Below are 22,540 nucleotides of genomic sequence, written 5' to 3' on the forward strand. Positions count from 1 at the left end.
TAAATATGTCTTTTTAGGTAATTTGTGTATTTTTTGTGTGTTTTTATGTTTCCTTGTGGTTGTCTTGTGTCTCTTTGTACTTATTTTATGTTCTTTTTTTTTGGTTGATTTGCATCTTTTTGTAGTTATTTGGAGTTTCTTTCTCCAGTGTTTCATTTGGTCTCCCTGTGATGTAATTCTGTTTATTTGTCTTTTTTGTATTTAATGTCTACTTGTGGTTGTTTGGTGTCTCTTTGTTGTAATTTTGTGTCTGTTTGTGGTTGGTTTGCCCGTTTTGTAGTTATTTTGTGTGTCTTTTTTCTTTTTCTGTTTTTTCTTTTGCATGTCTTTGTGGTAATATTTTGTTTCTTTTCGTCAGTTTGTGTTAATTTCGGTGACATTTTGAAGCTGAAGGCCCGCCCCCCCGAGTCTTTGGGCCCCTTGTCCTGTGCCTGGTAGGCCTGTTCAGTAATCCATTCATGACAGACAATTAAGATTATTAATTCTATATAATTTGTACTTAAATTATATTTAATGACAGCTGATTCACATGGGCTCTGATTTTGAGTGTATAGAACAGCAAATGAGTCATTTTTGGATCAGAACATGGATCATAAACAATATCTACTGTACATATAAAGTCCTTTTTAAAGCCTTCTCCTCACTGCCAGGAGTAAAATTGCTGAACCCTTTCTTTATCTTAAGGTAGTCAAACTCAAATATATTGAGCCCACAGATACAGGAGCTATCCTGTAAAATTCCCATCATGTATAAGTTTTAATCGTTGGATATAAATTCTCTTTAGGTCTCTAAAAGCTCTAAATTCTGAGCCCAAACACAGAGAACATGACCTATGCATTTTTACTCTCAGCTCTGGCTCTGATCCCTCAGAGTCAACATCTCTTGACATTTCAATTTAACACTTATGTAAAACTCACCTCTAAATCCAAATATTTTCAGAAATCCGGGCATGACTGATCATAAAGTGTGTTATAGAAGAATGGTAAGTTGTTAACTCAGACATTTTCATTTGACAGAATCCTAAAGCAGCTTGTAAAAGTGTGTGAGCAGGTAATTCCTAAGTATATGCTGTACAACTCTGGGCTCCCTTCCAGTAAATTATTGCCTCTGCTTGCTAGTCACTTTTGCAACTTCCTCAAATTGTCAAAGCTATCCGTTAACATTCAAAATAGCCTGAGCAGCTCGTACAAAGCCAAGAAGCCGAGGAGAAACTGCTTCCACAAACAGCACAAGTCTGCCAACACCGCTATGTGTTTCATGCTTATTGTTTCTGTCCCCGGGCACTCAAGATTTTGAATCTTTAAAACGTACTGTGCAGTTATACTTGCAAGCGCTCCATCCACGGCCCTGCAGGGGATGCAACGCACTGCCAAAGACATTGGTTGCCATGGTAACTCTGACAGCACCTCCCCATAAAAGCTCTAATTGATAGCAGCAGATAGCTGCAGAGAATTAAGCATCGCGCCCGGATCACTGGTGCTACAAGCAGACAAAGGCACTGACAGCCAGACAAAAACCCGTGTGCAGAGCCATGTGTGGCCAATCCAGGCTTCAGATGTAAGGGTGCTCTGCTGGGACAAATCTGCCCCTAAAATCCTGAGAAAAATCCTTAAATAACCCACATTTGAGGCCATGTTCACTCCTCAAAAAAGCTTAGCTAAAATTGCTTTTTTTTTTTTTTTTGAAATACATTCAAGTTGGAAAACATGGTTTTTAATTATCCCGTTCTTTAGCTTGCATTTTACTGCTGTGAAAAAAAAAAGATTTCAGGCTGAAAAAAGAAATTAAGTCCTATTCTGTGTTTTTTTTCCACCAAGTCTGACTTGCCCCAAGGGGAAAGCACTTCCCGCAAAATTTGATGAACCTGCCTCTCATTTAGTTAGAGATGCCATTACTCTGCTGAAATGATTTTGAGTAAATCAGCCTGCTGCTAGAAATATAATTATGAATGATTTTTGCATTTACTGTGGCAGCGTTATGTCCACGCATGTCAATAAAGCTTGAGTGGTAAAGTCTTTTTTTATGGCCGTGTTTCAGCAGCAGCAGCAGGGCGAACGCTGAGAGACAAAGTATTGAGCCATGATTCAACAGAAGCCAAAGTTGGGAGAGAGGGAAAAAAACATGAGCTAACACTGCATCTGCCTCTCCGTGTGTCTGTCTGCAGACAGTTGGAGCTGACAGACAACAGCTTTTTTTGTCAACACAGTGAGTTGGATGAAAAGGCTCACACAGACAGAGGGCTGCAGAGTTTGAGTTTCTATCAACGCTTTCCTCGCTCCAGTTGCTTGTTTTCAAATTAGACATCTATACTGGGCTTTTCCACTGACATGACACACCGACCAGCAGAAATAAAGGTGCTGAAATGTGAGTCAGATCCTTAATGGTGATGAAGTCGTTCGCAGTCAAATACCAGAGAAAATATTGCTACTGTAGTAGTAGTATTGTGTCCCTAAAAAAGCAAAACAAAACAAATTTGGTCAAGTCAAGACTTAATCAAATTTAAAGGGATCTGATTTTTTGTTGATTATATTATGTGTTCATAATTTTAAAAAAAGAAATGCTGGAAAATATGCTGCTATCTCAATTTCTTAAAACTGTCATACTTATATCCGCCTCAAAAGCCCAGAACGGTCAGGCTCTATTGAAGATACTTCTTCAATTCTATCCTGCTGCAGCTGATATAACCGTGCTAACTGAACACCTCAGATACCATGAGTGCTTACATTTTAAGCATGAGCAGCCCTCATGGGAATTAAACCCCTCACCCTGACCGCGTTGGCACTATCCTCGACCCACTGAGCAACACAGGCCCATAAACAATCTTCACGGCTCGATGGGAGATCATGTTTTATTTCCAGACACCTCCTCCACCTGGACAACGGCTTTGTTTGCTCTATGTTTCAAACTTATTGCTCTTTGTAGGGCTGCCGTGATGGGAGGTAGAGGTGAGACGGAGGAGAGGCCGGACAGTCGATGAGAGATCCAGCGGGCAGACGGTAGGAGGGGAAGGGAAGCCATAACGGCCGTCATTATTTATGTGTTCAGAAGTCAATTACACAGCAAACACAGCAGCGGCAATAAATATGGATCCATGCAAAGCAGCGGCACAACTTCAATCAGAGGCTTTAAAATGCAAGCGCTGCAGAGGGAGAGCGATTGCATTTCATTGTTCCGCACTAAAGCAAAAATAAAACATAAAACACACTATCAACTTTACACCCTGGTGTTGTACCCCGTGACTTTAAAATGGCTTAACAGTTATACACATCACCAAGTCTGCTGAGCATGATACATGTAGAAGCAATGGGTCAATCTTTATGCTGCTTTTAAAGTAGGCTCGTGCAATATTTAATTGTTCATACCTTCATACCTTCATGAAATTTCACTGGGGTAAACAGTATATGATGGTATAAGTGTGCCGCCCAAAAATCCCCCACCCCCACCTCTAAAGCAAGTGCAAAACTTACTCTCAGCTATTTAGAATAATAAATACACAATAGAAACCCACAAAATAGTAAGAAAAGAAATGCTCTCACGCTTGTTTTTCTTATTAATCACAGAAAAACAACTGTACACTTTTTGGATTCAACTTTTTTATAGTCACAGAGGACTGATGAGGCTTAATTACCTTGAAAACTCATTTTCAAACACACTTTATTCAAACTAAAAAAAAAAACCAAAATGAAACTCATCCAAACTGTCTTGGTTACTCTTGCTAATAATCTAGTTAGTAAGTCCACTGTTCCAATAATCAACAGCCTCGGTTTGATTGAAATAAATCCTTAATTCAGTTAGATGTATAAAACATGTCTTGGGCCGCCAGCTGTTTACAGTCCTGTAAATTATCCCTCCACCACTAGGTGTGGCAATGTCTCTCACCTCAGCTGCATGTTCCACCAGTAGTGAGCTCTGGTGGGGTGTGCTGTGCACTACATACAATGAGTTTAGAAAGACGAGCACCTGTGTTTATGACGGTATTGGAGACCCTGGTATACCGTTAAACCATGATACCACCCAAGCCTATGTCAAAGGCTCCTGAGAAATAAGTAATTCCAAAAATTTCTCAACCTTTAACAATAATTATACAACAGTTAGTTCCGACCAAGCAATTTGATTGGTCGAGAAGCATTCAACAAGTGCATCACTGGGACTGTTAACTTGTATCACTCCGCTTTACAGCTGTTCTAAACTGTTAATTAGGCTCACACTAACAGTCGGCCTGCGGCCACGTGCCTGTAACCGAATCACAGCCGTGATGATATACAGTACAATATCACTCCCTCTCGTGTGATATTGCTTAATGAAAATCTGTCTAAAGATATGACAAAAACCAAGCGTTTCCAAGAAAAGCTGAATTTGCCCTTGCAACTCTTTCAAAGGATCCCATCTGCCCTTGGTGTATTATCACAAAAACGTAAAAAAAAAACTGTAAAAGTAGCTATCTTAACTCCCGTTCTTTCTGTAAAATGGACAAGCCATACTGCGCATGTCTTCCAAGCCACACAGTTTTGCACAGATTATCAAAGCAACACGCTTCTGCCTTGCTTGCATTGCTGTTAATACCTGTGTCAGAGCTTTCAAACTAATCCTTGTTGGTAACTGTCAATAGCCAGTTTGCTGCAGGGGCCGACAGGTCGTTTTCAAACCTACAGTGTGAGCTCAGGTCGTGCCTTAACGATCAGAATATAAAGTATGAGCAAATTAATCATGACTTTTGGCTTTACATCGCAGATGATTTATTCGTACAGTGTGATTTGGCATAAACAACAACATTTCTAAAATCATACAGTGTATGCCCAGCTTTACTCTAAATATCAGCCTATATTCTAACCACAGGATGAATTTAAAATAGAAACAAGCCCTGAGAAAGGTGACAAACCCAAAGGAGCAAAAAAAAAAGAATCTAATTAAATGAATCCCAGGATTGCGCTGCAGCTCCGCTGTGGGAGGACACCGAAATTGCATCAAGCAAATCTGGAGAATGGAACCCATATGGCTAATGGATGTGGGTTATGATATTGTTTTGGAAGGCTCTGCAACGCGCTGTCCTTCAGATGCTACAGTGCCACAGACCTCCACAAATCATTACTGCAGGATAATAGAACACACTTGATCAGACCCAGGAGGAAGGCATGCCAAGGCAGAGAAGGAGAAGACCAGTCTGTGAATAATGATTACGGTCACCTTAGTCATATATCACCATCCTGGGAGAAGATGACTTGGATAAGGGTGTCAGTGCAGAGGGCTGACAAATTTCTGCACCATCCTCAGATTTCAGTCCCACAGAGCCACTCTCCTCCTCCTCTCTGCATCTGCCTCCTCCTGCCTCCATAATTGCTTGCTTAGCCAGAAATTAATCCATGTTGGAGCGACCAAAACACGTCTTTGTAAATTGGAAGTAGCAGGTTGACCATCATGAATCTGGAGTGATGACACAGCGTGCTGCAGGGCCTCACTGCCACTGAAGTGTCTTGCTTGCGAAAGTTATCAGGGACCTGTAACCAAGGTCATGTTGGTACAGTAGGTAGGTCTTTTCCTGAATATTGGATGTATTCAATTAGCGCTTCTGCAAAGGCGAACGTGAGGGAAATGTAATAACCGGCCTGGGCGTGAGGGAGCAGCCAGATTGAAGGCTGTTGTAAAAATCAGACTGATAGACTAACTCTCTCTCTCCTGCTCTCTCTTCTTTTCACAGTTTCACTCGGAGTTGGCAGCCTCCCGGGCAGGGCTCGCTCGTTTCATCTGCGCTCCATTTGTTAGTCGCGGAAGGTCACCGGGGAGCATTTTTTCGGGCTCTTCCTCAATGTCCGCAGCAGCACTGCCCACAGGAGTCATTAAGATGAATAGGACAATATGCTGTCCTGGCTGCTGCTAACTGGGTGCCATCATGACCTCTGATAGCTCAAATTAGACCTTCAGGAACACACCTACTGTTATCCGATGATGAGATCCGCACTCAAGGACTGTGATGGATGGGTGTCATTGTGAGGTGATGAGGAGGTTGGCTTCAGGATGAGGTGAGAGATTGCTAAGGGGACTAATAGTGACAACTTTGTCAATAGCTTTCTCACTTTTCTTTAAATCGACTATTTTTTCTTTGATTTTTCTTTAACTGATTTCCACCTAGATCTATAATCCTATAAAAACCTGGATCGACATCACTTGTCTTGTGCTGCATTTAAAGTAAATGTTTGAGCGCTGAGCAAATTGGTTTGATTTCTTTCAAAAGCAAAGGGGAAAAAGCAATGAGCAACTTTGCAAGAAATTTCCTGCAAATTGTAAGAAATGGCAGAAGGCCTGTATTTATGATTATCATATTTATGTATTTAAAATCATTGTTACAGAATTATTAGGCAGTTTTTTCAGGTCATATCCTTTTTTTTTTACTTTGTCTAACAGTTGCAGAGTTATTTAGTTATGTAATTGTAGACCTGCTAGTGTTGTCAAAACATATAAATTTATCACATATGTATCGATTCTGAATATCTGAAACCACATTAATTTATTTGCTGTGGCCTGCCACGATAAATACATTTGTGGCCACATTGTTTTTAGATATTTGAACAGGACAGTTCATTAGGACCGCTATTGAAAAAATACTTTTGGGTTAATCATTGCACCACACTATCGGAGCGAAGGTATACTCTGGGCACAAATGGAGCGGCAAAACCAGGCATAGTGACAGTGAAACTTAGCCATGCATTAGATCTAAAAGTTTGCATCCACTCACAGCAGCTGCTCCTCTTATCCATCAATCTGATCTGATCAACTCTGACAGGATCAACAAATAAATTATACACCACATGACTCAAACTCTACAAACTGAGAAAAAAGAGTACTCACATAGAGTTCTGCCTGGGCTGCATTTACCAACCAGCAAACGTCCTAATTTAGAAAAGGACACTGAATTATTTAAAAGGGACACACATACAAACAAAACTAATGTTAATGTTTTCTGGTGTCTTATCTCCTCTATGACAGCAAACTCTATGTCTTTGGGTTGTGGACAAAACAAATCATTTGAGGATGTCATCTTGGGGTTTGGGAGGTCACACTTTTCACCATTGTCTGATATTTCATAAACCAAACAACCAATTGATTAATTGAAAAAAATAATAAACATCAACAATGAAAATAATCATTATTTGCAGCCATAATCCTGACAACACTAAGACTTACTTGTTTCTTTTTCTTTATATTATTCATTATTATTATCATTATTATTATTTTTTTTTTATATGAGTATAAATGACAACAGAAAACACAAAGACAATTTCTGACAACTTCCAGTATAAGTCACGTGTACATTCCCACCAAATGCAGATACAAACAGAAATAGTAAAAAGAAATACCTTTGAGTTACACCCCTAATCTAAAACTTGCATAATTAATAAGAAGGGGAGCCTAACAGTAATTGTGCTGGTAAGAAGTGTTAAAACAGGAATACAGGGTTTCCCAAACAATCATTTATTTATGGTGGTCTGCCACATTTAAAATATCTGCTACCACTAAAAGATTTTCTATTTCTGGAACTGGACTCTTCATCAGGAGGGCTGTTGGAAATATACCGTTCAGTTATCACTGCAACACAATCTTGCACAGAGCACACACGGGATGCTGACCTAGAATACCATACGCCATCAAGGTGAAACTTAACTGTAGCAGCAGCTCCTCTCATTAATCAATGTGATCAGCTCTGATCGGATTGACTTATCAGTTATCCATCCTGTGAGTCACAAACTACTACTGGAAAAGAAAGAACCCATTGACATCTCCGCCTGCGCTGCATTCACAGACCCACAAAAGTCTCCGTATTTAGAGAGGGGACACAGAATGATAAAAACCAAAGCACACACATTTAACCCTTAGGGCTCATTTTGATATCCAGCACGCTCGTAACGCTCTGCGCACAAAATGTGCTTTTCAAAATCAAGCTTTCAAAAACATTATACATGATATTATTTTCTACTTTCATTGAGTTAATTTTTCAAACATTAGTCTTAATCATAAATATCAAATATTCATTAGTTTTTAGATTTTTTTTGTCATGATGCCACTACATTTTTGGATTAAAAAACACAAAAATGAATATTTTCAATATACTACAGGCTAAGAAGGGTTTTTTATTATCACAGCCCAAGATATATCAATAATTTACAGCAACATTGATTGTGATAGTACACCTAGTGGAAAGAGCATGTATTTTCTCAATATGCCAAATATGGAAAAAAAATATATATAATCAGGTAGAAAATAGTAAAATTATTAATTTCAAGGCAAAAGACAACAATGTTTTTATGCTTTGATGGCTGTGGGACCAAAAAATTGCAGTTTGAATGGGTTCCAATGGCGCAGTTTTTCACTTAACAGTATGAATGTAACAACTTTGTTTACACAGTGTAGTTTAGACTTATTGTAGAAGCTGAATTTATACCATATGCATGAACACAGTCAAAATTATCCCACCAAAAAATGAAGAAAGATAAAAACAGTCCCTAAGGGTTAAAAGAAAAAAAGTTTGCTATCAGCTTCCAGTCCTGCACCCTTTCGCTACAAACACATCAAACGCTAATGGTTTTTGTGACATAGAAAGATACAAACTGTAGCTTAGGGTTATGCACCTAATCTGAAACTTGCATAATAAGGGTGTGAGAAGCCTGAGAAGAACCATAAAGTGTTAAAAAAGGAAATGATTGTGCTGATATCAAACCTAAACTGTAGGTTTGAATGGGAGTTCATGATCCATTAAAAAAAAATTACCATGCACAATGACTGCTTTTAATCTTTTCACATGTAATCAATATGATTCATATGATCAAGGGTATTTAAACTTGCATAGTTGCTTATTTGCTTAAAACTGAAGAAAAAAAGAATCATCTTAGACATACATAAGCTATCATTAATGCACCATTCTGTCAGATGTCAGCAGTGGGTAAGTGCCTGCTGTGGTCTCACAAGAACACCAAGATTCAGTTTAAACAAAATCAGCAAATCAGGGATTTAAAGGTGGCAGGCAGACACACAAACCAGTGTCAGTTCTGAACAGGCTGCACAGAAGTCTATTACTTTCTTTATCTGAGCCTTTATTCCCTGTTGATTCCTTTAATACAGAGTGCTTGTAGAGCTGGTGGCTACTGTGGAGTCCAGTGGTGCAAGCAATGTACAAGCCTTAAATATGGTACAGCTGAGTACCTTACATAAGCAGCAGTATCATGCTGTTATTATTAAACCTAATATCACTCATTACTGCACTGTTTGCCCTCTGTCTTTTCATCTTCACTCTCACACGCCGCCATGGCGCTCAAGGCACTTAACTATTAACAAAAGCCCAATTACAGAGAGGTAATGCAGAGTAATGATGACAAGCACTGAAAATAGCACCTGATCTTGCACTGACACAACACAAGGAGGAAAGAAATGTGAAACTAATCACCTCCATACTCTAAAACTCTGAGATGAGGAGCTGTGTCAGTGAGAAGCGTTAAAACAGGAGATAATATTAAACTATGGACGTGGAGGGAAGTTCATGATCCAAGGAAACAAGTGTTTTAGATTGAGCTGCACATTTTTATTTTTTATTTTTTGTCTATGGAAAATGCATCTGATCATTGCACCAGTGCAGCAGTCCTGCAAGTTTGATGCACTAAACATGCAACTTGATCATGCAGGTGAGAAAATAAGAATTTAAAATATTACTGCATGGTGATATGACAAGAAAACTGCAGATGTATCACATCAGGATTCCCAGTTTCTCTGCAGGAATGCTGCTGATTTTAAGTGCCATAAGGTCACTATGAAGTCATTCTGGACACCGCCAAGACACTATGTGGATATGCAAGAAATCTGTATGCAAAATCTATTGTGCAAATGCCTAGACTAAACAAACAAACAAACAAAAAGTCACAAAAAAAGACTGGGGTTCTGCTTACCTGTTCGGCATCCTCCTCGGGACACGGCAGCTACCCTTCCAGCCAGACGCTCGGGAGGACCAGCCGGGACGCAGCGGAGGTCACAAACCCTGTCCACATGTCCTCCAGGCAGCTCAAACAGGACAAGCAGCGGCAGGTGTGGAAGTGAAGAAGGAGGGCTCCAATTCGGATGTTCCGCTCCGCGTGCAGCGTGCGCGCTCGGACAGCCAGGTGCGCAAAGAACAAGCGAAAAGAGACACACGCGTCCCGGCGCGACGAGGTTGTTTCCTCTCTCGTTTCAAGATAAAGAGGGAGCCTGTCTGAAGTCAACTCACACCGGGGCGCCCTCCCGCAGCACCCCGTGGATCAGTGTGGCGCGTGGAGCTCGCTGTAATGCTGCTGTAGTGCTGCTGGAGGAGGCTGCACGAGGAGAGCTGGGGCGTTTTCCTGAAGGAGCAGGAAGAGGAGGAGGAGGAGGAGACGGAGGAGGAGAGGGGAGGAGGGAGGGGGAGGGCGGATGCACAAAGCTCGGGAAAAGTTTCTAAAAGTACATTAGGGAGAGCAGCGACAGGGGCGTAACGCCAAATTCTGAGCCCTATTTTCAAGCAGTCCCTGTGGGCCCGTGTTGACTTTGTTGGCCCGTTGTTGCGAGACATCAGTGTTTCCGCCACATTGGATGTGACAGGTCTGCCCTGTTAACAAGTACAAGAAGACGTAAAAACGTTTTTTTTTTTTCTGGAAAAAAAAGCACTAACGTTTGCATTTAACTGATTTTGAATAATTATTTTTATATCCAATTATATAAAATCACTTAACTACTAATGACATTCATTTAGGCAAAAAAAAAAAGAAATGAACAAAGTCTGCAAATCAAAATTAGACACTGTGACTGGCAAAGAGTGTGCTCTGTCTTCTTTCAGCAGATAATTGATACACTGCGTGAAAGAAAATTATAGACCCTTATTTTATTGTATACAATAAGATTTCATGGTAAAGAAAAAAAAGGAAAAAAAAGAAAACCTGTAGCAGGCTATTATTATAAATATGCAAAACATATCATGGTATATCATGAAAGCCAATTGTGCACACTTTCTTTGTTATCAGTTTTCTATTGTAACTTTTTTTTGTTTTGTTTGGTTATGAAACTTGAATTGCAATACAGCAATTTCAACAACCATTAAATATGCAACACCAGGAGTTAAAATATATATATGTATATTTGCATGAACACACCCACATTTATTAGGAAAAAAATGAATGAAAAGCAGCTGGCCCCCAGTTATTTTCACATTATCCTGTCCTACAATATAGAGTGAATGCCTCCAGTGTTTATGGGTGAGCTGTAAATCTTTTTCTTTTTTTAAAAAAAATTTTTATAACCCATTTATTCTTGGTATGAGCTGATAAAAAATAACCTTGAGTGCAACTCTACACAAGTTTGAACCTAAACCACTGGAGGTCAGCGTAAACAATATTTTTCTGCTGCTGTTTAACCCTTTCAACCCAGAGAAAAATTTGTTTGATTTCTTTGAAAAACATGACGAGAAGGCACTGAGCAACTTAACAAAACATGGCCCTAAAAAATAGCGAGAAATTATAAAAAGTTATAAGAAAATTACCTGAAAGAAAAGCAAAAAAAGAAACAAGTCATAGAAACAAAAACAAACAAGAAAATAACCCCCCCACAAGTGCCAGAAAGTAAAAACTATTTGTATTTTTTTTTATACCACAATTAAATGTATAATTATACTGATTAGGAATTTACAATGTCTTCACAAATCTTTGTTAGGGATGCACGATAATATTGGCATGTCATCTGTATAAACAGATATTAAACATTGAAATCGGCCATCATACTGATTTTCTGCTGATATCAGATATCAGATTTTTTTTTTTTGACAAAGTCAAGATGTACAAAACATCAACCTGAAGTTGAAGTACTTCTCATATTTTGCAAAATGAATGATTGTGAAATAGACTGAAAAGCACTGTGTTTTAGGTCATCTGTTGGTGGGCCATCATAATAAGCATATGCATAATATGATGGGAAATAAAAGTGGGTATTTCGATATTGGGATAGTTTTTTGGCCAAATTAGTTATTATCACATATCGGTATATCCGATATCAGCAAAAGATCCAATATCATGCATCCGTATTCTTTCCATAAGTATTTGAGAATCATATCTCAATGATAACTGCAGTGCAAAATTATATTATATATCAATATCTGAATTTTATTACTTCCCAATATCGGTGTCAACCACAAAAATCCAGTATCAGTCGGGCTCTACATTTAATGTAGAATTAATCTAAAAAGAAGGAAAGAAAAGGCAAGGAGATTAACACGTCAACAGTCAAAGTGTCAGAGTTAAATTCATCTTTGTTGTTGTTAGTCTGCAAACTCCTGACCAAACAGATGTGTGTGCGTGTATGCGTGTGTGAGTGTGTGTGTGTGTGTGTGTGTGTGTGTGTGTGTGTGTGTGTGTGTGTGTGTAAGAGACAGGAGGAGATTTGGCATTCCAGCTGATATACCGCCCGAACTCAGACTGAAATGGACTTTATGTCATATCAACAATATTTGAGCTCCCTCTCTGATTGCCTCTATCCTCCCAAATAAGCCATCAGTCTGACACAGCACATTTCAGTTTGCTGGTAAGCAGCTCAATCTGCCTGTGCAGGGGTCCTGCTGCTTCATCCCCATACTCGCTTTACAAATGCTATTTGAGGAAGGCTGGTGTCTCGCGCGCCTGCTTTGGGGCTGCCAGATGGTCCTGTGGAAGAACTTTGAATTATTCAGCCATCCCGCAGCAGATTGAAGCTGTCGTGCGTAAGACAACTTGGCTGGCCTCTTCCTGTGCCGGGGAACACCGAGCGGATGTGGAGACGCTATCAGGTTATGCAACTCCACATTCAAATTTCACTAATGCACAATTTAGGCCTGGCTCACAAATTTACTGCAGAGATGGAATGATTTTTTTTGTTTTTTCAGATCAGACTCTGGAGTGTGTTATGCTTTCACAGAGAGGGATGAGAATCATAAATTATTCACCTGATCCGGCTTTTATGTGTGAATGCTGAGCTTACAGCGGCGCTGGCACATCTAGAAACAAGCAGTTAAGCTCTTTAATAGATACACAGTATCTGTTTGTGCCATTCTCTAATGCATCACATTAAGTCGGAGTGTGTCAAACACAATTATGGAAATGACTAAAGTTGGACAAGAACGTGTGAAAAGCCATAAACCAAAACATTGTCATAAATTTTCTGAAAGACATCACGCGGGTCCTTAGACATTTAATGTGCTACAATTACCATACTGGCCATTAGTGATATTAGAGTGAGGTTTTACTGATGGCAGGGATCATGATTAGAGTCATAATTTAGCAGGATAACTCCTGTCACTTTAACAGAGCCATTGACACTATGAATACACGCCATTACAAAATACTGCCGTATAATATATCGCCACATTAGGGATGATATATGTTCCATATTTCACTTTCTCTTCATACCTACCTCATTTGCCTTCAACTAAAACCAGCCACACTTTGTCAAGGTTGAGATGATCTGAATGACACAGACGTGGTCCCATCCCTATTTTTGTTTGCTGTAAAAGTGTGGGTGGGGGGTTGGGGGGGGGCTAATCCTTTCACAACAAGATGAAGAAATCCACTTCACATGGAGTGCTCCGTGTGTATACCTGAGTGTGTGTGGCGTAATCACCCTGAGAGCGGCCCCCATTAATCCAGTTGGGGGTTGGCGCTTTGATCTGGAGGGCTGAGAGGCTCTACAGCGAAGCTCTCCAGCTAACCTCCTCTGCTAAGAATCACTCAGAATCAGAAAGGAGACTTCTTATGTTGAAATGGGTTAATAGCACGTCTTCAGTCGAGAGGCCTGTTCGCCCGCTTGTACACATTGCTTAGATGCGAGGCTCTTTTTCGAATAAGTGGTCCAATTTCAGATAAGGGGCCTCTTCGCAGGAGGGAAACAAGGTAGTTATGTACTCTGTGGAACAACCTGTGTGACAAAAATCCAACAATCTGAGATCCCTTCACTGAAATTGCACAAGGTCGTTACTGCAAGTGGCTGCTAATTGCATATGACTAATGTATATGTGTACATACTGCTTAGTGTGTGTTGATTCCAGACAGTAAGACTAAAACCTGCTGTGTGTTGGTGGACTACAGTATTAAAACATTGTTTAAAGCATAATTTTCTGGTGGAAACTTGAAAAGTGAGGCCAAAGCGTTGATAATGTTATATATTTTTGCTTCTTTGTTTCTGCTAAATGATCATTTTTTTATATCCATTACTTATACTGCACTCCAAAAACAAATTATTTAGCTCAACAAAAAAATTAACGCAATGGTTTGCATCAGTCTTTTTGAGTTATGACAGCTTCGAACGAAATCACGTGCAATGATCGCACTACATCAAGTTAAGCTCCTTTTCTATAATCAAAGGCATTTTTAAGCAGTTTTTAAGTAAGACATGTCCTTTGTGTCATAGTTGTTTGGCCTGTAGGTCCCTAACACAGTCTTAACTGTCTGAATTTGTCCGTACATTTTAAGTGGTCAGGTGAGGAGCCTCAAAATCCTGAACTGGAGATGGAGAAGTTAAATTGGCTTGATAATTTAACTTCTTTATCTCGTTAACTTCTCCAACTTACCTTACTACGACCTAAACTGTTTCTTAAATCAATTAGAACATCGAGTTAGAATTTCACACAATATTAAGGTGATATAAATACAAACATTATGATGTCAACACAACTTATCAAATATATGTTTGCAACTTAAAAGGATTATCGAGAACAGTGAATTTGAATTTTTATCAAGCGACCATGCATTTAATTAGGCGATGGTGATGGGTCCCCTGAATAACTTTTTAGAGAGAAGTTGAATTAAAAAAAAAACAAAAAACTCTGCTTTTCTTGCATGCCTCCACGATGAACAAAAAATCCAAAAACTGAAAAAGTTTGTGATGAATTGAAGTGGGGTCCACGTTAAACAAGAGCAAAGTTATATCAAAACATCCATTTTCAACTCTCACACACAGTATAATCCAAGTCTCATTTATCTAGTCATATGCTCAGCACTTACCAATCAGACAGCTCTTTCGGCGGGGAATTTATCTGAAAGTAAAACTTATCTACACCCACACAAAGCTCCAGGCTCCATTGACAAAAACAGTTTTTTTACCTCGCTGAGCACAGGAGCTGCTGGTCTAGCACTGCCTTGATCATTTTGTTTGTTTGTGTTATTGGGGGACTTTCATTTACTTTAAATTCGAACTAATCATTTTAAACACCAAAGTCACACAACAACACAAACTAACTGATCAAGGCAGCTGTGATACCAGTAGCTACTGTGTTTAGAGATGTAAAATTACTACTTTTGTAAATGGAGTCGGGCTTTGCAGAAAGCATAAATATGTTTTAGATTTAGTTCCCGTCAAAAAGAGCTGCCTGTTTGGGAAGTACTTAGCAACAACTGGATAATACTGCACTAGTTGTGAGAGAGTTTGTAAAGGGATATTTGATATGGTATTGTTGTTGTTAAATGTGGACTCCTTTGACCTCAATTCATCAAGAATTCTTCATTTTTGGACACTGAGTTATTGATTTACAGTCACTGGGAGGGCAAAGTATTCTTTAAGTTTAAACATTATAAGCACTAATGTACTTTCTTGCAATCTGAGGTCACCTTAACCCTTTTAAACTAAGAAAAATGGCTTCTTTTCTGTATATGAAAAAACAGGGGAAGAAGAGACGAACAACTTATCAAGAGATGGCCAAAAAAAATTGCAAGAAATTAATAAAGGTTTACAAGAAAACTATCTGAAATGAGCCAAACAATATTTGTAGAAATTATTTAAAAGTTACAAAAAAATTAAAAATAAGAAATAACAAAATAAGAACTGGTTTTGGATAATATCAAATAGTCATCCCTTGGTAATTTTTCTGGTCATGATTTTGGTCACCTTGGACTAATTTCTTGCCAAGTTTCTTGAAGGACACTTCTTGCTAAGTTGCACATTATGTTAATTCCCAATGTTTTCGGAAGAAATCCAATCAATTTTCTTCAGAGGGTTCAATGCTTGTGAAAGGCATCTAATCTCAGCACAAGAAAACTAATGTGTTGGAGTTACAGGTGTTGGAGAGTACTTCTGCATAGTTGTATAAGGCCTTTAGGGTCTCCTGACCTCCTTAGCTTTGTGAATGTTTGTAATGTCCCCTGAGCGAGCATCAGATAGAGTTCAACACTGCAAGTGTGAAAATAAAACAATGTGGAGTTGGAAAGAATTGAGCTTACGGGACCTCTGTAGCCTCCTGCTCATCTCTTCAGGGACTGCCCATTGTTCCTACAGCCCAAAATACAGATGCACCATTAGTCCAAAAATTTTCCCATTGGACTGCAAGCCCATTTTTTTGACAGCCCATCATCCCTAAAACAAATGGCCATTGCTCTGAAGTCCTGTTTCTCCAAAAATGCACCCCCCCTCCTGCAGTTACACCACCCGACTGCTAGAAACTAACTGCAGTGAGTGTGTACTTTCAGACAAACAAAACTTTGGAGAATGGGCGATTGTTTTTGGGACCAATGATTCTTGGAGAAATGGGCTTATGGTCCATTGGTACATTTTTCGAACTAATGGGACTTCGGAAATTTGGCCTGCTGGAACAATGGTATGGCACCCATATCTCAGCATATAGCCTTTACCAACATAACACACAGAAATTGTCAGACTGAACTGTCAGCATTTGAATTGCATAGTGGGTAATTTCCCTGCTGGAAAAAAACTGCTAAAAACATCTAATGCTGGTAGCTGGTTTTAGTTGGTTTTAGCTGGTTGAAGATGGTCTTGGATAGTCATGATCCAGTTCTTACTGGTTTTTGATTGTTTAGATGGGTGGGCCACGAGCCGTACATGCTGGTGTGTCTAGCCTGTCAAGCCTGACAAGAGTGACCATCACAAGCTGGTAAGACCAGCTAAACCATCAGAAACTACACAAAACATACCTTAAAGTGGTTAAACAAGCTGGTCAAAAAGCTGGTCAAAAAACAGCTTAACCATCTTAAGATGGTTAAGCTGTTTTTTAAACAGGGGTTGGCACCAGGTTTTGCAAGAAGGAAGAATGTATGGAATAAAAAACAAAAACAAAACAATATCTCTGCTTCTGCTGCTATAATTTTGAACTGTTGTCCTTGGCTGGTTTCCATGACAGATTTGCCCAAAACTAAGGTGATATTTTGGAAATGTCAGTAAAGAATTAAAACTTGCCGAATGTTAGGAGATCAATGCTTAAGTGGGGGAGTTTTCATTTAAAATGTTACGATGAACTTGTGAGCTTTAGTTGACTATTTGTCAATATGTCCGGCAGACATGGAGCAACGTGAGCAATCATGTGGAGTCATGTTTCTGTCCACGTCTTCTCCTGTGTTGGTACCTCACCGTTGTTGAGGGCCTTGCATGTCTCAGTGACTCTTGAAAGCTATACCAGCAGGGGTCATACCCCTGTCAGGTTCTACCAAGCCAGCAAAGTATATAGAGTAGATGCCGGGCTAAATCTAGCATCTGGTCCCCCAGGTTGGGGGTTGGGCATGGGGCCAACAACTCCACCCCTTAAAACATATATTGTTAGGAAGACTTCAATGATGAAAACCCATGACCTAGATGAATGGCGTTGGATCATCAAAGCCTTTTTTCCCACTTGGGAAGAAGAGGTCTAACTAAGTAAGGTCTGTCCACCTGGCAAATACTAGTTGAATATATACTTTGGTTTTAGCTCTCTTTTTGTCTACATCACCTTATTTACCAGCTAATTGCTATCTTAGTCGGTTTGGTGGGTAGGTAACACAGCATGCTGCTGGTATAAATATAAATTAACAGATCTCAAGCCACAAAAATGTCGATACTGAATATATCAGGCAAACATTTACTGACAAGATATTTCATTTGTTTTTCACCAAAACATCTGATCTTGCAATACACTATCATCTTGGATGTTGATTTAATCATCAAACAATCTGCAGCGACTTAAGACACGAGACACGATGTATTCATTAACATTTAACTGAAAACACCATCTTATTTCACAAACCCTCACCACGGCGCTTTTGTTGCCTAAACCTTCTAACAATAAACCAGTGTGTTGTTTAAAGCTACTCGTTAAACGCATACATTCTAACAACGGCATACATAAGAGGCTGTATGTGTCAAACTCAAAGAGAGAAGAGTGTGTGCTGGGCTCCCGCAGACACACAGGAAGGCGAGGCTGTAAATATTCATGGCAGAGCTGTCAGCGTGCAGTGCCTCTCTGCTGGCTCCTGTCACTCCATTGATCTCTCATACATGACATTCACGTCCAATGACCGCCCTCCCTCACCTCAATCATGTGGGAAGAGGTGCCCTTTCTTCCACCCCCTTGATGTCGGTTCCTCTATGAGATGGGAGCATGCTGATCATCCCCTACATCCCTCGCTCTTACATCCTCCTCAGCATCTTATTACTGGAGAATCAAGGGCCATCTATTACATCCAACCTTAAATTTTCTTAGTCAGGGATATTATGGAGTCAAGTTTTTGATGTCCTTAAATCTGTCTTGAGCCATTTACATCAATTAGTGATTTCCTACAAATCCCAATTGAAGGGTTAATCTCTGTTCAAAAAATGCAACTTTGATTTAAAAATCCTAGCCATTATGCTGGATGCCAAAATTGGAGTGTCTGTGATTGCAGCTGCATCACTTACTCAAAGTGCTTTGGTAATTGTGGCTACAATCCATTATGAGCCATTGAGGAGGCATTTTTGGAGAATCGCACAGGTTGCTTTGTGGTTCTGAGGAACTGACGCCAAAACTGAAACCCTGTGACTATGATTTAGATTCAAGATTCAAGATTCAAAGTGTTAATTGTCATATGCACAGTATGGAAACATGTTTCCCTGTACAATGAAATTCTTACTTTGCTGTCCACAGAATGCCACAGAATGCCTAGCGAGTCACTGCTCTGTTCTAGCAGCTTTTTAGGAATCAGACGACAGCTGATGGGCTCCAAGATTGACTTAAACCTCATAAACTCTTGTAAATAAGTAAATTAAGTGAAAAATGAAACAGTCAAATACTAAATTATGTAATTCAGAACAAAGCAAAATTAGAAGGAGTTCGGCAGGCAAACATTGGAAAGTAGTAATTGGTTGTCGGTAACACTGGGGTGCTTTGTGAATAGTTATACGCTAATATGCTACTGCTTGTCACTACCCAGTATGTACCAGAAACCCGTTGAGTCCAGGTCCTATCACCTGACCAATGGGCTGTCCTGACCCTAACCATTCAAGGTCAATGACTAACCATCTAAACACAAGAACAAGGAACAAGGAAGCTGTAAAATAGACAAACTGAGCAAATTTCGGGGCACCTGTTGGCTCAGTGGATAGAGCGGCGCCCCATATACAGAGGTTGTATCCTCACTGCAGCGGCTGTGGGTTCGATTCAAGCCTTGACCCTTTGCTGCATGTCACCCCCCTCTCTCTCTCTCATTTTCATGCTTAAAATGTCCTGTCTGTTAAAGGCAATAAAAGCCCCAAAAAATAATCCTTACAAAATAAAAAAACGGAGCTTCAACCAAACCTAGCTAGAAAATGACAAAAATTTGCAACTCTGGATCAATGGTGACCTACTATAAACATATTAGACTGTAACCAAGCAACTAGATGGGCTGTTGGTCTGGTCCTACTTTTATCAGTAACTGAAAAGGGCATCTACAGTTTATTCTAAAAGTACAGCATGTTACTCATACCTCGAATAATGTCAGGAATGGAGAATTCAGGCAACAGAAGGAGGACACAATGCAGAGAAATACTCACAAGGAAAGCAGGTGAAGGGATATTACTGAAGGCTGTGGTCAGGACCAGGCTTACAGGTCGGCAACAGGTTGGCAGTCGTAACAAATCCAAGAGGGGCACGACTGGTGAACAGGTCAGACACGGGCAACAGGAACAGGTGGCAAGATTTAAAGGTTATGGGCAACGTGACACTGACAGTCTGGCATAAAGCAGCTGGAGAAGGGCTGGTATAAAGACTGCAGGGCTGATGAAGTAAAGTGGAAACAGGTGAGCAGGGGGAAGTGGGAGTCAGGTGACTGGGACAGGTGGGAGATTTGGAGGGCATCTGGTGGATGGATGGAGGATGAAGGGGATGATTGGGGGAGGGGTTGTGGCTGAAGGGAGGGATGGAGAGAGAGGAGATTAAGACACACATTGTGACACATAAAGCATTTTTAAACAAGTGTTTATCATAATTTATGTCCTGTAAGGATTTTTCACCAGAAAGTTACATTACATCTAAAAATATATCAGTGTCAATGTAAAATTGCATACAGATGGTAAAGGGTGCCCTGTATTAGACTCTAAGGGGCATGAGATGGGAATGAGAACAGGTTGACTGTACACAGCATGGAGTATGTTATATAATCTTTATGACTATTTTTTTAATGTAAAGTTTATTAACAACTTCTTTTTTTGTCTCTGCAGTATTGCCACTCCCACTAGTAGTAGTTGTGTCTCTTTGAAGTCATTTTGTGTTTCTTTGTCATTGTTTTGTTTCTCTTTATAGTATTATTGTATCTCTTTGAGGCCATTTTGCTCTTCCTCTTGATTGTTTTGTCTATCTTTGTGGGCACTTTGTATCTTATTTGGCTGTTTTTGTATCTTTTTGCAGTTGTTTTAAGTCTTATTATAGTCATTTTGTGTTTCTGAAGTAATTTTGGTATTCCTTATAGTTATTTTGTTCCTCTCCATTATTGTTTGTGTCTCATTGAGGTCCTTTTGTGTTTCCTTGTGGTGGTTTTATGTCTTGGTGGTCATTTTGTGTCTCTTTCAGGTCATTTTTTGTGTCCTCGTGATCGTTTTGTTTCTCTTTGTAGACGTTTTGTGTCTCTGAGGTCATTTTTTGCCTTCTTTTGGTTGTTTTTGTTTCTCCTTTTGGTTTTGCCCATTTTTTTTAGTTTAGTTATTTTTTTTCTCTTTGCAGTTCCTTTGCATCTTTTTGTGGTCTTTTTGTGCATCTTTGTGGTTATAGCAAGTCTTTTCCTGTTTGGTTTCTGTTCATTTGAATTTTCCAGGTGAAGGCCCTGAGGGGTCCTTAAACTTTTGGTCCCTTACTGCCTGGAACAGTATTATGATAACAGATGTTTCAAAAACAAAACCCAAATGGTAATAAACCATGGTTTTCCTTCAAATGGCATACAAGGTGCTATGGTGCTACAGTTTTTGTTGGCTGATTCGGACTTGTTCCTCACTTTTTACATAACCCTTCCTTTATGTAATACTTGATATCACTGCAGGATAACCCGAGGCAATAAAATCACCTTGTATGATGTTTAATTCTGATTTTTCACGCACAGTTTATATTATCAGTTTAAATCTTGTGCTACGAAGAGGAAGACAAGTGTGCTGTTGCCGAGGGGAAAACGGGGAAATCTGATCAAGATGTAGTCGTCACTGTTTCATGTCCTTTTTTTACAGACCCTTGAGGTACTTCTGAACATTTCCACTTCTTATAGCTGTAGGGGAACTGATCCACAGTGATTGCTGTGGGTCACATTTGCATAGAGTTCTTGCTGATTTACACTTTAATAAGACACAGCTTGGACTCTAATATCTATACAGTATGTAACTACATTTCAGTGCTTATGATTATTGATTTCCTGTCCACACTGCTGCTTTTCTCAGGTAATAATTACTCACCCACAACGAAAAGTAGCAGGCCCACATAATTGCTTTCATAAGACTTTTATACACTCTTTCACTGTCTTCAGCAGAACAATCAATACATTGATAGAAGAGAACCTGTATTTACTTCTGCTAAAGATATTAAGGTACACATGGCTGTACCTTTTTTTGCATTCAGCATGCAGCAGAAGAGCCCGAGACACTTTGTACATCCTGATGTTCCTCCTTCGTCCCCTCTGGCCCCTGTTCTGGTCATGCTTCACGAACCCTGGCTGATGTACAGGTGGATTTTAGAGACGAGGGGGTTGGTGGGCAGACAGGGGCCGTGGCCTGTTTGCTGAGAGGATGAAGAAATCTGTCATTATCCTCTGCGAGCCATTCCTCTCACGCTGCCCAGGCCCTGACTGTTAATTGCCCCGAGAATTCATCCAAACAGAGACAGTGAGAGGAAACATTAGTGGCGGGGGCTGTGAATCGATCAGCTTTCACTAGGCTTACACAAAAGCTTCTTTTCTTTATGAAACAAATGTTAAAATGCAATTTCCCACTTGGTGTTGTTATTTTAGAGAAGCAGGGAACTTAATGTTATACTGTATAATAATTACATTATTTATCTATGCTGCAATATCCACTTGGAGTCTACAATACAGGCTACCTGTATAACTCAAAGCTAGCTTGTTTCCATGACTGAGTGAGAATCTGTCATTCATTTTTCTTGTGCAAACTAAAGAGCTCTACTGTATTCTCTCAGCAATAGGGCTGACTTTTGATCGAAACATAGGAAAAAATAAGCAACATCCTCCAAAACTGAAAAATTAAGCCAGTTTGTAAGTGCCAAAAACTTCAGTTCTTCTAACGGCCACCTGAGGCAGATAGTTCCACAATAGCAGTAGTAATA

General features: G+C 39.7%; 1 protein-coding gene across 1 annotated transcript in view; it reads right to left on the reverse strand.

Annotated features, from left to right (window-relative positions):
* LOC121955628 (heparan sulfate glucosamine 3-O-sulfotransferase 5) overlaps positions 1-10,371 on the reverse strand; it is a 98,283-nt gene extending 87,912 nt beyond the window's left edge. The window contains exon 1 of the mRNA XM_042503664.2: positions 9,930-10,371. The gene's annotated coding sequence lies outside the window, so the exon portion shown is untranslated. The remainder of the gene's footprint in view (positions 1-9,929) is intronic.
* Between the last annotated feature and the right edge of the window lie 12,169 nt (positions 10,372-22,540).

The sequence above is a fragment of the Plectropomus leopardus genome, chromosome 16 (assembly GCF_026936395.1).
Source record: "Plectropomus leopardus strain MGB_pleo_1.0 chromosome 16, ASM2693639v1, whole genome shotgun sequence".
Lineage (NCBI taxonomy): Eukaryota > Metazoa > Chordata > Actinopteri > Perciformes > Serranidae > Plectropomus > Plectropomus leopardus.